Consider the following 15713-nt stretch of genomic DNA (forward strand, 5'->3'; position numbering starts at 1 on the left):
TCCTCTCCTCTCCTCTCCTCTCCTCTCCTCTCCACACACACACACACACACACACACACACACACACACACACACACATATTTATGTACATCCTGGATTTGTACTCTTGTACATCCTGCCCACTGTACTCTTCCATTGTGTATTTGGAGGAGAACATGCTCAGGTTTATGGGAGGCAATGTTTTGTAGCTACTGTTTTTTACTATGTCATCTTAATAAATTCCTTTTCTAAGAACTAATTATATTTCCTGGGAAAATATAAATGGGAAGCATTCTAGTCGGAGTTTATAAGCTATAGCTAAAGGAATGTAGCTTTATTGAAGATAACCCTAGTATCTATTAAGAGCCATAGGTATCCTTTGGGAATCTAACCTTTGAGCATAAAGGAGACGGGAGTGGCCTGGAGGGGCTGCTATACAACTTTTATCTTTAACTCTAAGCAGCCCTAGAGCAGGAATGAAGTAATTGGACTGTGGGTTACCCAGAAAAGAGAACTGGTAGATTAGGACAGTGTAAAATATGTTTATAGGGGCAACTACTTTGCCCTTGATCTGAGGATTTATTGGTACCATTTTAGACCTATTTCCTCATCTACAATTATACTAGATGACCTCTAAGGTGTCTTCCAGTTCTATTTATGATAATCTTTTCTCCCTTCTCTTGAGTGCAGATATCTTGTCTTGTGGTCTATATAGGCAGGCAGAAATCCACAAATAGCTCTGCCTGTCTTCTTCCCTCTCCCCAACCTGACACAAATATCACTACACTCATGACATTTTCCCTACCTAGAAAGAATATATTGCATCAGAGAGGGAAATACCCAGGCTTGACCATCTGGACCAATCTGTGTTGTGTGGTTGCCATGGAACACCTCATCTGGCTTCTTCTTCTCCTGATGTCCTTCTTCTCCTGGTGTCCTCTCTTTGTGCCACCATATATAGGTCACTTTGAGCAAAGGCATTCAGGCTCTCACCCTTCAGTTCCCTAAAATGTCCTTGATAATCTCAGGCCCAGGTGGAAGCACTCATCCCTACATCCTACCCCGTTGTTCTTTGCAGTCCTGCAGGGGAGAAGCATCCCTGGGGAACCTCCGACACTGCATTCCCGGTCCCCTGCCCTCACTGCCAGTCTGAGCCCTGCTGCACTTTTCTCTGACAAACTCCACCCTCAAACACAGGTCAGAAAGAGCTCCTCTCTGATTAACATTCTTTGCTTGCCAAGCCAGAGATTTGCTGAATTAGCCACAGGAAAATGTCCTGCCTGGCCTAATCTATTTATCTTTGCAGACCTGCAAAGGAGGAAGAAGAAACCTTATAAAGCCTCTTTCACACACGCAAAAATATCCCTCTAGATTCTAGAAGGTATCTGAAGGTCTCCTTTAGAACCTTTGAAGCCTCAGGAAATAGGCTCACAACCTTTTCAGGCACACCCCTCTTTTTCTTTCTTTTTCTTCTGCCCAATTAGCTCAGGATTTAATTTAACATTTCCTCCCTCATAGACAGTAGATGTTCTGAACCCTCACCAAGGCTGTAATCCTTCTTGCTGCCCTCTTGTGACCTCTTTAATTTCCTTTTTGAGCCAAGATGACCCAAATCGAAACAGTCTTCAAGGTCAAGATGCCCCAGTTTGTGTTATACACCATTTGTGTCACAGGCCATTATGGTGTGGTTTTATGGTATTCACTAGTTCTTAATACAAACTAATGGCTCCTGTAAGCCCTACTAGAGCTCTGAGTGGTCATCTTCCTTGAGCTCTCCTTCATGATAGTTTCGAGATCTTTTTATCTTAGGAAGTTATAACTAGTTCAGGGCCCAACAGAGAGCATAAATAGTTTAAATTGCTTTCCCCAATGTGAGTTGCCTTAGAAGAACCAATTAACATCATCAATTAACAACATGCTATTGTCCTCATGCCCCTTCCCGAGTCCTTCCTTGTCTTTCCTATCCTGTATCTCTGAAAGGAGAAGAAACCACCTATGAGCGCTAGACTTAGGGTCAGCAGATCTGGGTTAGAATCTGGATTCTGCTACTTACTACTTATGTGGCATTGGCCAAATTACTTCCCCCTTCTAGGCCTTTGTTTCTTCATGTTAAGATGAGGACTGATAGACTATCCAAGGCTCCTTTCAGCTTGAAACCTATCAATCAATCAAGTGTCCATCAGTGGGTTTAGTTGGGTTATTCTCAAATTGTTGTGTATTTTCCTTTGTTCAACCTTCTCCACAGATGTATGTGTGTATCAATCTCTCTACTATACTATATGCTCCATTGCTCTATCAGGGCAGATTCTGGGTTTTACTTAACTCTACATTTCTTGCAGAGATTAGCAGGGATGAAGGAGGTCTAGAAATATTTCTTGAATGGTTGGATAGACATGTAGATATATATACAAATATGTGTGTATCTATTTATCTATATATCTATCTACCTACCTATCCATTCATCCATCCATTAATCCATCCATCTATCTATCCATCCATCCATCCATCCATCCATCATCTATCCATTTATCCATCTATCTATTCATCTATCCATCTATTCATCTATCATCTCTCTCTATTTATCTGTCATTTCTCTCTCTCCCCATCCATCCATTTATCTATGTATCCATCCATCATCACCTATCTCCCTCTCTTTCTATCCATTAATCTCTCTCTCTGTTTCTCTCTCTCTTGAATGCATCCAAAGGAAGATTATATTGATTTGAGAACTGTGATGTATTCATTTCATATAACAATAAAAATAACTAATATTTAGATAGTACCTTCAAGTTTACAAAGTTTTTACATACCTTTTAATTTGAGGTTCATAGTAATCCTGTGAGATAAGCACGTCCTTATTGTACAAGTAGGGAAACCAGATCAGAGAGAATAAATAATTTGCCCATGGTCACATAGCTAGTAAGCAATGAAGTCACAATAATAATAATAATAATAATAATAGCTAGTATTTATATAGTGATTTAAGGTTTTGCAAAGCAATTTACAAATCTGTTTTGGTGTTATCCTCCTAACAACCCTGGCAGGAGGGTTCCATTATTATCTGCACTTTACCGATTAGGAAATTGAGGCAGAGAGAGGATGTGCCTAGGGCACATAGTAATAAGTGTCAGAGGCAGGATTTAAGCCTAGGATTTCCCTATTCCTGGTCAATCACCCTATATGCTATACCATGCTATGTCTCACATGACCCGGATGTTCAAAATTTGGAAAATTGAGTATAATGTTAGTTTTAAACAACGATTCTTTGAAACTGCTCCTTCTACAAGATGGTTTACTTGGATGTATTACACATTTTGCCTAGTTAGGCAGCAACGAAGCAGTGAACAACACCATAAAAATACCAACAAATAAATGCTGTTGTACCTTTCTGTGCCATGGATGATTTACAATTATAGTAGTACATCATTCCCTCTGATTTATGGCATCCTGTTAGCCACAGAATTACTTAGCAAAATCAGCTTGGCTGCATGCAAGATTCTTTCCTTGTGGAGGAAAAATTTCAGTTTGAAGAAAAGATGACATTAATTTAGGAATAGTGGAGCTATCATTGAGTTATCAAAATAAATCTGAAGACATAAATCAATTCTACTGCATGGAAAATGCTAAATCGATAAGACAGAAAGACTATATTGATTCTGGACCTATCACTCAAGGGCTCTTCATTAGATTCCTCAGCCATCTGTTTAATTGAAATGATAATGTTGATAACTTTTGGTAAATCCTGTGCATCATGACTTTGAAGCAGTATTGTTCAAGGTAATAGATGCACCTCAGTGAGTTTGATTCTCTCCTTCAAATTCAGGAGGAGGGCAGGCAGTGCACCTCTCTGTGTACCAGCATCCTTCTCCCAAATCTCCATCCAATATTTTATCTGGGAGGTAGGTCTTGCCATTTACAGATGCTGGCCTTTATATCATTCACAGACTTTCAGCTACTAAGAAAAGCCTTAGCTTAGGTGTGTGTGAGCAAAATACATAGCAGTAGGGGTAGAGTGAGTTTTCTGGAACTACCTCTGCTGCTCTGAGATTATTGTGTGTCACAGGAGCTACACTCAGGTGCTGAAAAATAAGACAAGACCACCCTGGTGATGGAAGACCAGAGGTGTCTCTAAGCAACAGTAACCACTAGCTATTGATCATGCCGTTGCCTTCACCCAAGGGTTAAAAGAAGGAGGGGGTCCTCTCTTTACACTGTGGTCCCAAGAACACTACCTTGCCCCTAAGTTCCCCTCATCACCCTCCTCCAGTCATAGCAAGCCTTCCAAATCATGATCAGGTTACTGATTTCTCAGCTGCTGTCTTCCTTAAGATGTAAGGTTATAAGAGGTCCTGTCAGTCCTAAGTGCCTGGGAGACAAGAGACCTTGGCTAGGGCTGAGCACTTCTAGTGATTAAATGATTTTCTTGGTATGTTTCTTCAAGGATTTTTTTTTGTTCTTTTGCCCTCATTTGTTAATTTGCTTTTTCTTTCCAGTTTTTCTTGATATTCTACATCACTGGACCCAGCTTGTACTTGGCTTCTGTTCCTACCTGCTTCTTTTTATTCAATATTTCAGCTAACTTCCTGCCTCCTCAGATACTTCACCAGACACCCCCTCCCCTCTGAAACTTTTGTGTTGACTTCCAGGCTCATCCACTAGCCCCTTGCTTCCCCTTGTGTGATTGAATTGTTTATGGCAATCACCATATTCATCTAAATGCTTAGAGTTCAAGAAATGACCTTATTCCAGCAGGAAGAATCTCTGGGCAGCAAGCATGTATACAGATGTATTAACTTTGCCCTTTGTCCATGTATCCTAGAAGAAATTCTTCCTTCCTTTGTGTTTCCTTGACTCAGTATGAATTCCTTAGGTAAGGATTAAAGGTTTCATTCTTTGTTCGGATTCCAACTCAAGTTTATGGCTAAGTCCTTGTCTCTGGCTTTTAAAAGGGACTCCACACAGACCAAAGGGAATTGGAAAGAGAGGAGATAGGGGCTACCCAAAGTTCTAGACACAGTCCTCTGCACAGAGGCTTGCCCAACTTACATGGCTCCTTCATGGAACTACTCAATCCCAGAGATGATAGTGGCTGAAGGAATTCCTAGACCAAGTATAGAGTAGCTTCTGGACCAAGCCAATGGCTTGGTTCAAGTCTGAAAAGGATGAGTTGTAATGGCATATAACTATGCCAACGAAGAAGAAATCTGAACTTTGAACTTCCATGTTAGTTGACTTGGACATGCTCCAAAGGTCCTTCAGGCTGATTCTATATAAATCAATTTGGACATGCCCATTACATCTGTAAAACTGGGGTAATTCTACTAGAATACCTACCACACAGGGCTGTTGTAAGGCTCCAAAGATGTGATAGATATCAATTTTTTATTTTTATTAATTTTTTTATAATTGAGTGCTGGCCTTAAAAGTCAGGATTCAAGCACTACCCTGGATCCTTACTAGCTGTCTGATCATTGGTAAGTCACTTAACCTCTTCCATTTCTGTAAAATAGAGATAATAATGAATGGAAGCTGCCTCATAGGGTTGTTACAAGAATCAAATGAAATAATGTTAAGTGAAGTACTATATAAATGTAAGTCATTATTACTAAGTTGAAGGGCTGGAACTTCAAGTCTTCTGAGTCTTTGCCTTTAAGTCCAATGTTCTTTCCACTACATCAGCTCATTACTCCCTAAAGATGTTAATTGGCCATCACAGACGCAGTCTTAATGACTTTCGTGCGATATTTTTGCTATGCGATTTATTATGCCTCGTCTATGATGAAATCATTACAAGAAGTGGAACCCCCAAGAGGGCATTAACAGCTTTTGTGGGAATGCTAATTCCACTTGCTAAGTGGAAGTGCAGACATGGTCTTTGCTGAGTTTGATTCTCCCCCCCACCCCCATTTCTGGGAGATGGGGAAGAGGTGGGAGATAACAGGTTGACTTTAAGCTCCAAGGGGTGGGTTTTTAGATTCCTGACCTTTTTTCTAAATATAGAATCCAATTTTCTTGGGAAGGTCAACTCAGAAAAAAAGCGTTCTAGAAGTAGAAATTGAAAGACAGAATCCTTCTATTTCTTTCACATTGTGTCTATCATTGCAGTAGGATTACTTTCTGGGCTTTTCACCTCCAGCAGCTAAGGAAAGCCCCCAACTGTTAGCAGTTGCATCCAGAGAGACTCAGAAAAGAAGTCTCACTCCATCATTCCATGCTCAGAACCTTCTCTGATGGCCCTCCAGCTAGTCTTTGCCTCTTACTAAACTTTCCCTAATTCTCTTATAACAGAAGTGATCCCATAAAGTCTGTGTGAGGAGGTGAGAGGGACTGCATTGTATAGGCAACTCCCAGAGGAGGAAAGTCTCTCCATCAATGCAGGTCAGCATCACCTTCTGTGCAATTTATGATCCAAGAGGATTCCTTAGAGCACTGGGAAGGAAAGTGACTTGCCCAGGGGATATTTAGCCAAAATATGTGTCAGAGATAGAAATCAAGTCTATTCTGGCTCTGATGTCAGCTTTTTATCCATCAGACCAAGGCTACCATTCTTGTATGTAGAAAAAGGCATAAATTATTCTAATACTATATGGTTAAATACTTCTACTGATTTTAGCATGAGAAGGCCCCATGACATAGTAGACAGAATATTGGATGTTTGAGTTTTATAAGTTGCCTTGGGCAAGGTATTTTACTCCTCTGGCCCTTAGTTTTTTCATTTTTAAAATGAGAGAGTTGAACAAGACTAAAACCCTTCTTTTCTAAAAAGAGAATTTGTGGAAGAACATGAAATTTTAATCTTACTTCTTATAAACTCTGAAATACTCTAGAGTATATCCCACCATTTTCCCTACCTTCTCTTCTTTTAATGGGTTTTTAGAGTAAATTTTTAGAGTTGTTTTTTTTTTTAGAGTAAGTATCCTAAGAGCTAAGAGGACACCCAGGAGTAGGATGGGTACTTTGAAGGAATACCCATGTGTGCTTCTCTTCAGTAACTGCCACAAAAAACCAGTGGAGACTCTGGAGAGCCCTGGACAGTTACATATTCCTGAAATGCAGGCGATGGGAACTGAAAAAGTATAATTATCAAGGTGAAATGGGATTTTCCCTCTGAATTTATGTCAGGGATGGGTAGATGAAATCTGGCATTAGGTATCTTACTGCGCAATAGCAAGTGGCTATTGTAAGGCAAGAAACTTTTATATGTTGAATAGTAGAGAGTATTGTTGAATTATTAGAGTACTTTACTACAAAAATAAAATTCCTAGAAATTTCCAAGTCATTAAAGTATTTTTATGAAAAAACATGGAAATTAAAAATATATAGATTGCTTTTTAAAAGAAGTATGCTATACAAATGACAAAATCATTGATTTTTGAGAATTGGAAGGGTCTTAGTTGTCATCTATTCCAACTCATATACTACAGGAATGTCTATTATCCAATCCAAGTGGTTAATCAACCTCTGAAGAATTCCAAGGATGAGAAGATTCTATCCATTGCTCATGTTTTTGTCCTCTGTGGCTCAACAGAACAAATTTAATACTGCATCCATATACCCTCTCTTCAAATACTTGAAGGTGTCTGTTGTCCCATCTGACTACACAAGTGTAATACTGTAGGGCAGTGATGGCGAACCTTTTAGAGGGATGAGTAAGGTGAGAAATGTCCTCAGGTGCCCATGGAGAGGGGGAGAGGAGAAGCCCAGCTCCATGTCCCTTTGGCTTTCTAGTAACAAACTCTGGTGAACTCTGTGTGTGTGTGTGCCCACAGAGAAGACTCTGAATACCCTCTCTGGCATGTGTGCCATAGGTTCGCCAACCATGGCTCTAGGTTATACCAACTACTTCAGCTGCTCCTTGTATTTGAAGAACTGAAGGCTTTTCATCATATTAGTTGCCCTCTGGACATTCTCTATTTTTTCAAGGTTCTTTCTGAACCCCAGCATGAACACAATGCTCCAGATGAGTTCTGATGAAGGTAAAGTGGGGCCATCACCTCCTTATTCCTAGAAACAAAGTCCTCTTAATGAAGTCCAAGATCATTTTAGGTTTTTCTTTGGCTGCCATTTTTAAATGCTGACTCACATTGATCCTGCAGTCCACTAAAATCCCCAGAGCCTTTTCAGAACAATTGCTTTCTATCCATGTATCTTCTATCTTATGCAACTAAAGTTGATATTTTTTTTTTGTTTAAAACTGCATTTATTTTCATTGAATTTCATTTTAGATTCATCCCAATGCTCTAACCTGTCAAGATCACTTTGGATCTTGACTGTGTTATCCAGTATGCTAGCTATTCCTTCCAGCCTTTTTTAATGCAAATACCATGTTTTGCAAATACCATGTTTTGCAAACTTGATGATCATACCACTTTTTCCTTTATCTCAGTAACTGATAAAAAATTAAACAACACAAGTATTTCACTGGAGACCTCCTATTACATTGACATTGAACCATTAACAACTTACTCTGTGGCCATCTGACCAATTCTGAGTCTATCTGATTGAATTATTCTCTAATCCATATCTCTCCATCTTCTCTACCAGAATTGAACAAGATACCTTAACAAAAGCTTTGCTCAAATCTATATAAACTCTATCTATAGCATTCCCCTTATCTAGTTAATCCTGTCCAAAAAGAAAATGAAGTTATTCTGTCATGACCTATTTTGATGGAGCCAACCATGTTAGCTTTTTGTAATCACTTCTTACCTTTCTAGATGCTTATTAACTATCTCTTTAATCATCCATTCTAGAATTTTCCCAGGAATCAAAGTCAAGCTTACTGACCTGAAGTTTACCAATTTTATTCTTTTCCCTTTTGAAAATCAGGACAATATTTGCCCTTCTCTTATCTTGTGGTTCTTTTCTCATTTCCCATGATATTTTAAAAAATATCACTGAACCTGGCTCAGTGATTACATCTGCTATTTCTTTCTGTAGTTCATCTAGGCCAGATGACTTGAATTCTTCAAGGGTATGAAAGTGTTCTCTTACTGTTTTTTTCACTTATCTTAGTCTTTGGCTCCCTGTTATTTATTTTTTCTTTCATTTCCAGTATATAGGTCATTCTTGTTGGCAAACAGGAACAATGTAAAAAATGAGCAGCTCTATTTTCTTCTTTGTTACATCAGTGATGGGCAAACTTTTTAAAGAGGGGACCAAAGGAAAGGAAATGCTCATCTGTCAGTCTGTTTCTAAGGCAACTCGTTTGAAGTTTCATTGTATTGTATCCTACTCATTGTATTCGTCAGATTAGGAATAATGTCTCATGGCTGGAGAGAACATTTCAGGGGGCTGCATCTGGCCCCCAGGCTGTAGTTTGCCCATCACTGCCTTGCACCATAAGCAAAGGTCCTATCCTTTCTCTGATCACCTGCTTCCTCCCCGTGTAGGTAAAAGAACTCTCTTTGTTGTATTTAGATTTCTTCCCCAGTTTCAGTTATTCTAAGTTTTAGCATTCTCAACACTATTTTTACAGGGCCACTGTACCTCATATTCATTTTTATTTATCTGGCTTCGCTTCCATCTTGTATATATTTCTTTTTAAAATCTAAGTTAGAAAGGTCTGTAGTGTGTAAACCCTTAATTAGAGGTCTTCAAGGGACAGCTTGTTAAGGATGTTGAAGAAAGGATTCTTACTCATAGTTTAATGGGGCCGTGGAGCATGTTTAGATCACCTAACATGGAGGTACTCCACATCCTGCATTCTCCTACCACATGGGTGGGAGCAGCCACCTTCTATTGGCTATGCAGCTAGAACAGGCTGTCTGGGTCCAGCTGTAGGTATGACTCATAGAAGTGTTAAAATAGCCTTGAGACTATGGAATTGGCTCACAAAAGAACTCTAAACATTCCCTGTGGGGAAGAAGCTGCCTGGCAGTTTCAATTCACTAGAATATAGGTCTTTCAGGCTATAAATCTTCCTTTTTCCATTGGTGGTGTGTGAATCTATGGGAAAAAGTATCCTTTTGGTCATGGAGAAAAGATTTTTTTCTCCCTGCTACTCTGTCTTATTAAATCATTTTACTAATGATTTCATGTATTGAATCTGGTATAATTTATGAGAGAATGAACTGAATAGGGATTGAGATGGAAGATTTTAATGAATATGGAACCAAAATATACCTTGGACCTGGTCTTGGCTTTTTGGACTTCATGATATGGTGACTTCTAGCCTACATTTAGGAGCACAAAAATGTATTATAGACAACTAGAGTGTTCTCTTTCTTCTCAAGTTTTCCCAAGACATAGTCTTACTTCTTCCTTCCCCCTCTATCATCCCCTTCTTTGGATTACATTTATATGTACACATGCTGTGTCCATGTTCCCTATCTTCCAGGAAGTACCTTGATGGCAGAGACTGCCATTTTAAAACATTGTATTACCAGCTTAGCACAAATTTGTTTCTGGTCTAGATCTTTAATATCACTGGGGCAGACAATTCCTAGTGAAGAAAGTTCCTCTACCAGTGTATGTCAGTAACCCTTTTCCAGTTTATAATCTTGGAGACCTGTATGGGGAACTGAGAGTTTTGTGGAATTGATTATGCTAATACTGCTAGTGTTGACTTTGAGGCTGCCTCTCTATAAACCAAACCATGGTGCTTCTTGTAGTTGGATATTAAAAACTGTTTGTTGAATTAAATGATTACATAATTTCTTACCTCTTGTTATCAGCAGAATTAACATAAAGAAGAGGTCTGGGGCCACAGTCTGAGGATGCAAAGTATGCCATGGTATCCTGGAAACTCCTGGCACTTCCCTATTCTTGAAATTCTCATAACTTCATATATGACCAACAGAATGTACATTCTTGAAGGCAGGAATGGTTTTGTTTTTATACCTGCAGCATCTGGTGCCTGATAGTAAATTTGTCTTTATTGTTCGGTTCTTTTAGTTGTGTTTGATTCTTTGTGTTTCTATTTGGGATTTTCTTGGCAAAGATACTGGATTTGCCATTTCCCTCTCCAGCTCATTTGACAGATGAAGAAATGGAGGCGAACAGGGTTGCACTGATTTGTTCAGGGCTCTACAATTAGTAAGTGTTTGAGACTGGATTTGAATTCAGTTTTTCCTGACTCCAGGCCAAGTGCTCTATCCAATTTATTACCTAGCGAGAGAGTCTACTGTGTTCCAGGTTGGAATCTTAGCTCCTGCCTGCCTGTCTAAACTTCCAAATCTGCTTTAAAACCTATTTCCCTCTTACACTAGTTGCAGAATGGCAGCTAGGTTGCTCAGTGGACAGAGCTCCAGACTTGGAGTTGGGAAGTCTCATTTTTCTGAGTTCAAATTGAACCTCAGACGCTTACTAGCTATTTGACTCTGGGCAAGTCACTTAACCCTATTTGCCTTGGTTTCTTCATCTGTAAAATGAGCTGGAGAAGGAAATGGCAAACTAATCTAGTATCTCTGCAAAGAAAATCTTAGATGGAGTCACAAAGAGTTGAATGTAACTAATAGACTAAAAATAACAACAAATAAGGATGATAAGTTCTTAGATTTAGAGTTTAGAGATTTTTAGTCTGATAACCTATTTGAAAAATGGGGAAACCTATGCCCAGAGAAGTGAGATGAATAGCTGGTCCTCTGAATTCAAAATCCATGATTTTATCATACTCCGGGAGAACAATTTATCCTGTCAAGATAGAGATTAGAGAATAATGCAATCAGATAGATTCAGAATTGGTCAGATGGCTGAAGTTTATTGTGTGTACCATTTTTTTTTCAAAGAGTTGGTAGTTAAACATTTATCAACATATCACTGGATCTGCGGAGAGATTTCAGAGTTGTCTGAACTCTGAGGGATACCCCCGTGTAGAGAGCAGGATAGTACTCATGGTAATGGGGGACTTTTTTTTTCTTTTGCAAAAGGGCCATTAAGACCCAAAGGCCAGAGGATTGAGATGACCAGAGTGACCATAATGAAGAGTGATGCTAGGTGGGTACCACCAGCAGGGGATTGAGTTGGTGATAAAGCACCCACAGTACTATCCACTAAGGGTTCTGGAGGAACGCAGGAGCCACCTGCCCAAGGAACATTGCCAGGTGAGATAGACTTGGAGCCTTGCCCAGTCATGACTGTAACAGACTGAGACACTATATGGGGCTCTGGAGAGAAGATTGCTCATGGTAGGAAGGTGCCTTTACTTTCTATGGGTTCTTTTCTAGTTTCTATTTTGTTTTCTTTGACCCTCAATAAACTCACTTGAGTTCTGTAAACTGTGAGCTTGCAAGGGGAATTGGGAACAACACACAGAATAGTGTAATAGAATGAGTCTCCCAGATTTTCTGAGTTGAGGTCATGAACTGGAGAGGTGAGAAATTCCCCCAAATATGGGCTGTTCATTGTTATGTGAAGACCTGAAACAAGAGTGACCTATGTCTCACGGGCTATTGGGGGGAATCTTCTGGGAGATTTAATGAAAAAGTCTGGCCAAAAAAAGTGGCATAATTATGAGTAGAAGAAGTAGTGGGACTACCCATGTTCTGGACTGGGTCTAACTCAGGTCCATCCCCTGGTCGTTTATATGTAATATTAAAAAACAGAATGACAACTTGGAGGTCATTCAATAGTTAGCAAAAGGAGATTTAGGATGTTCAACAGGGATATGTATGCACTGGGGAAACCAGGAGATGATTCGGCTGAGGGAAGTTCTCCAGCCAACATCAGAGTGTACCTGAGCTCTTCTGGGCTGTTTTTTTATTTAGGTGTCCTTAAAGCACTATTGAGAGCTTAAGCCTTTAGACCACTGAGCGAATTATGGCTTGAGGACATGGTTTAGAGTCCTGTTTAAGGAAAAATTAGCCTAACTTGTAAAGTGATAAAATGTTGCTCCCATCACAACCCAAAATGATAAAATAAATCTGGGTTCCACAAAATTGCAAAAAAAAAATTGCTTTTTTCTTTTAGAAGCTTTTGGCTTTCCTGGAATTAAAACAAACAAACAAAAAACAAAAACTCTAACCTTTCATTTTAGGATCAATACTGTGCAATGGTTGTAAGGCAGAAGAACAGTAAGGGCTAGGCAGTGGAGGGTAAGTGACTTGCCCAAGGTCACACAGCTAGGAAGTGTTTGAGGCCAGATTTCTTCCTGAAATTTTTAAATGAGTTCCAGAGATTGCAGCAATCTCTCCCAAACAGCACAATTTTCATTTACAGTTAGAGTATTACCTAAAGGAACTTAATATATAGTATCTGATTTTAAAACTGGGAAGAATTTGTAGTGATTATTTCTTTTAGCCTTCTGCCTTCAGCTAGAGAAGGTCTTATTATTTTCATTATTCAGCTGGCACAACTGATGTTAGAAGTTAAGTGAGTTGTCCAAGGTCACACTATGAATAAAGAGGCGGTAAAAGAGTGAGTGAGTGAGTGAGTGTGTGTGTGTGTGTAAAGAGGGACAGAGGAAAGGGAAGAGTAGCTGGAATCCAGGTTTCCCACTTCTTTGTGCAGTGAATTAACCACTTCAATTTTTATTTAGTGTGTTATCTCATGTTTCACATGACAGAAAAATGGGAAGTTTTTCATTTTTATCTCTTTAATTTTTCAAATTATTAAGATAAAAATTGAATTTAGAACCTCTGAATAGCTGAAAAACCTTGTTCAGTTTTTATAATCCCCCACCTAGATTCCTAGATTGTTAGAGTGGGATAGCCACTCTATTGGAGATTATTTCCAGTGGCTCTTAACCTAGGGTCCATGGACCTCTCAGGGGTCCATGTAAAAGAAGCTGAACTAACTCTGCTTGAGAGGATGAATGTATGAACATTTGCACCTGAGGCAAATGGCAAATGGCTACAAATTAGGGGTAGATTTGTTATTTCGTTGATTGTCTAGACTTAAGTGATGGAGAAAATGTTAATAAAGTAGATTAAACCTAAAAGTGTGATATCTCTACTCTCTCTCTACCCCCACTCCCAACCCCACCCCAAAATTGGTTGTTAAACATTTACTAGCACATCACTGGGTCCAGGGATGGATTTCAGGGTTGTCTATGAACTTCGATGGGAAAATTATCTATCATCTATCTATCTATCTATCTATCTATCTATCTATCTATCTATCTATCTATCTATCTATCTATCTGTCTGTCTGTCTGTCTGTCTGTCTGTCTGTCTGTCTGTCCGTCCATCCATCCATCCATCTATCTGTCTGTCTCTGTCCATCTATCTGTCTGTCTGTCTATCTATCTATCTATCTATCTATCTATCTATCTGTCTGTCTCTGTATATCTGTCTGTTTCTATCTCCGCCTATCTGTCTGTCTATGTCTATGTCTATATCTATGTATCTCTGTATCTATCTAATTATCTTTCCCTCATCTCTCTCTTTCTCTGTGTATCTATCTTTATGTATTTATGCATCTCTCTCATCTCTCTTTCCATGTATCTGTCTCTCTAGATATAGGCATTTCTCTCTCTCTCTCTCTCTCTCTCTCTCTCTCTCTCTCTCATCTCTAACTGAAATGTGGTATTTCCTCAGTTAACTTAAAAATATTATGAGAATGACTCCATAGGTTTTACCAGACCCAAAAAATATTTGGAACCTGGGACTAGTTGAACTCTGTCTTTTTACAGAAGAGGTCCAGAAAAGGTAAATGACTTGCCCAAATCACACAGCTAGTGGCAGACCAGAGATTCAAACCTAGGGTTTCTGACTCTTTAGATGAAGAAGTTTTTAAAAGTTTTTTCCTTGGACTGGATTGATTAAAGTCACTGAAGGTATTTAATCTTGGTTGAGGAGAGGGGGGGATGATGATGTCAGAGGGCCTCTAATAAGCATAAATAATCTGGCTGGGTAGAAAGCCCTTTTTAAGAATTGAAGCCTTTGCTCTTTTAATGCTTTTGAGTCAAATTAAAGGGGAATGATGTTTTGGATGATTAGGTCTGTGATGAAACTGGTTATGGAATCGATTTCAGAACCTCCGTGGTTCCCACTTAATTCTGAACACGGAGTCAGCCTGAGATACTCCATCTGAAACTATTTCAACCTGTTACGGTTTCATGCACATGTCAATATTCTCGCCTTTGCCAAGGTAATCAATAGCCAAGGGGAAAAAAAAAACAAATCTGCATGGAAAAATAATTCCAGCAATCCTCTGCTATATAAACCTACTATTGGAAGCCTAGAGCCTTCAATTATATTGATGAGTCCTAATAGGTTTTTAAAAATGCATATTTTCATGGAAATGCTTATTTTATTTGGTTTTGTAAAATTTGGAATTAAAAAAATAAAAAAGGTAAAAAAAACCCCATTCTCTACTCTGTATTATTTTTGTTTTCTGACTGTTTACTTATGGAATGCTACTGCAACGTGAGCAAGGGTAGGTCGGGTATACACTGAAGCTGAGAACTGTTAATTTTCTGATTTGATCTGATTAACCTACACACCAAACTAGGTACCTGAGTCCAAAATGTCAGTTGAATGTTCCAAAGTACTGCTGATGCCTGCTATTTATATGGCTGAGTCCTCTAACCACTCTAGAACTCAGTTTCCTTGTTGGTAAAACAAGGAGGTTGGGTCTCCGAGGTCCCTTGTAGCTAGCTCTGGGTCTGCGATGCATCATATGATCCATGCCTTGGCTTGTTCTTCATTAATATCATTAACTAGATAAGGACGATATGAAGAATTATTGATGTTCTCCACCAGAACTGGATTACCCTTCAAGAATCTTATGAATTCTGAATCTTATGACCTTCATAATATTGCTTCTTCAAAGATTGTATCCAATAAATCACA

This window comes from Gracilinanus agilis, chromosome 3, assembly GCF_016433145.1.
Source record: "Gracilinanus agilis isolate LMUSP501 chromosome 3, AgileGrace, whole genome shotgun sequence".
In the NCBI taxonomy this organism is placed as follows: domain Eukaryota; kingdom Metazoa; phylum Chordata; class Mammalia; order Didelphimorphia; family Didelphidae; genus Gracilinanus; species Gracilinanus agilis.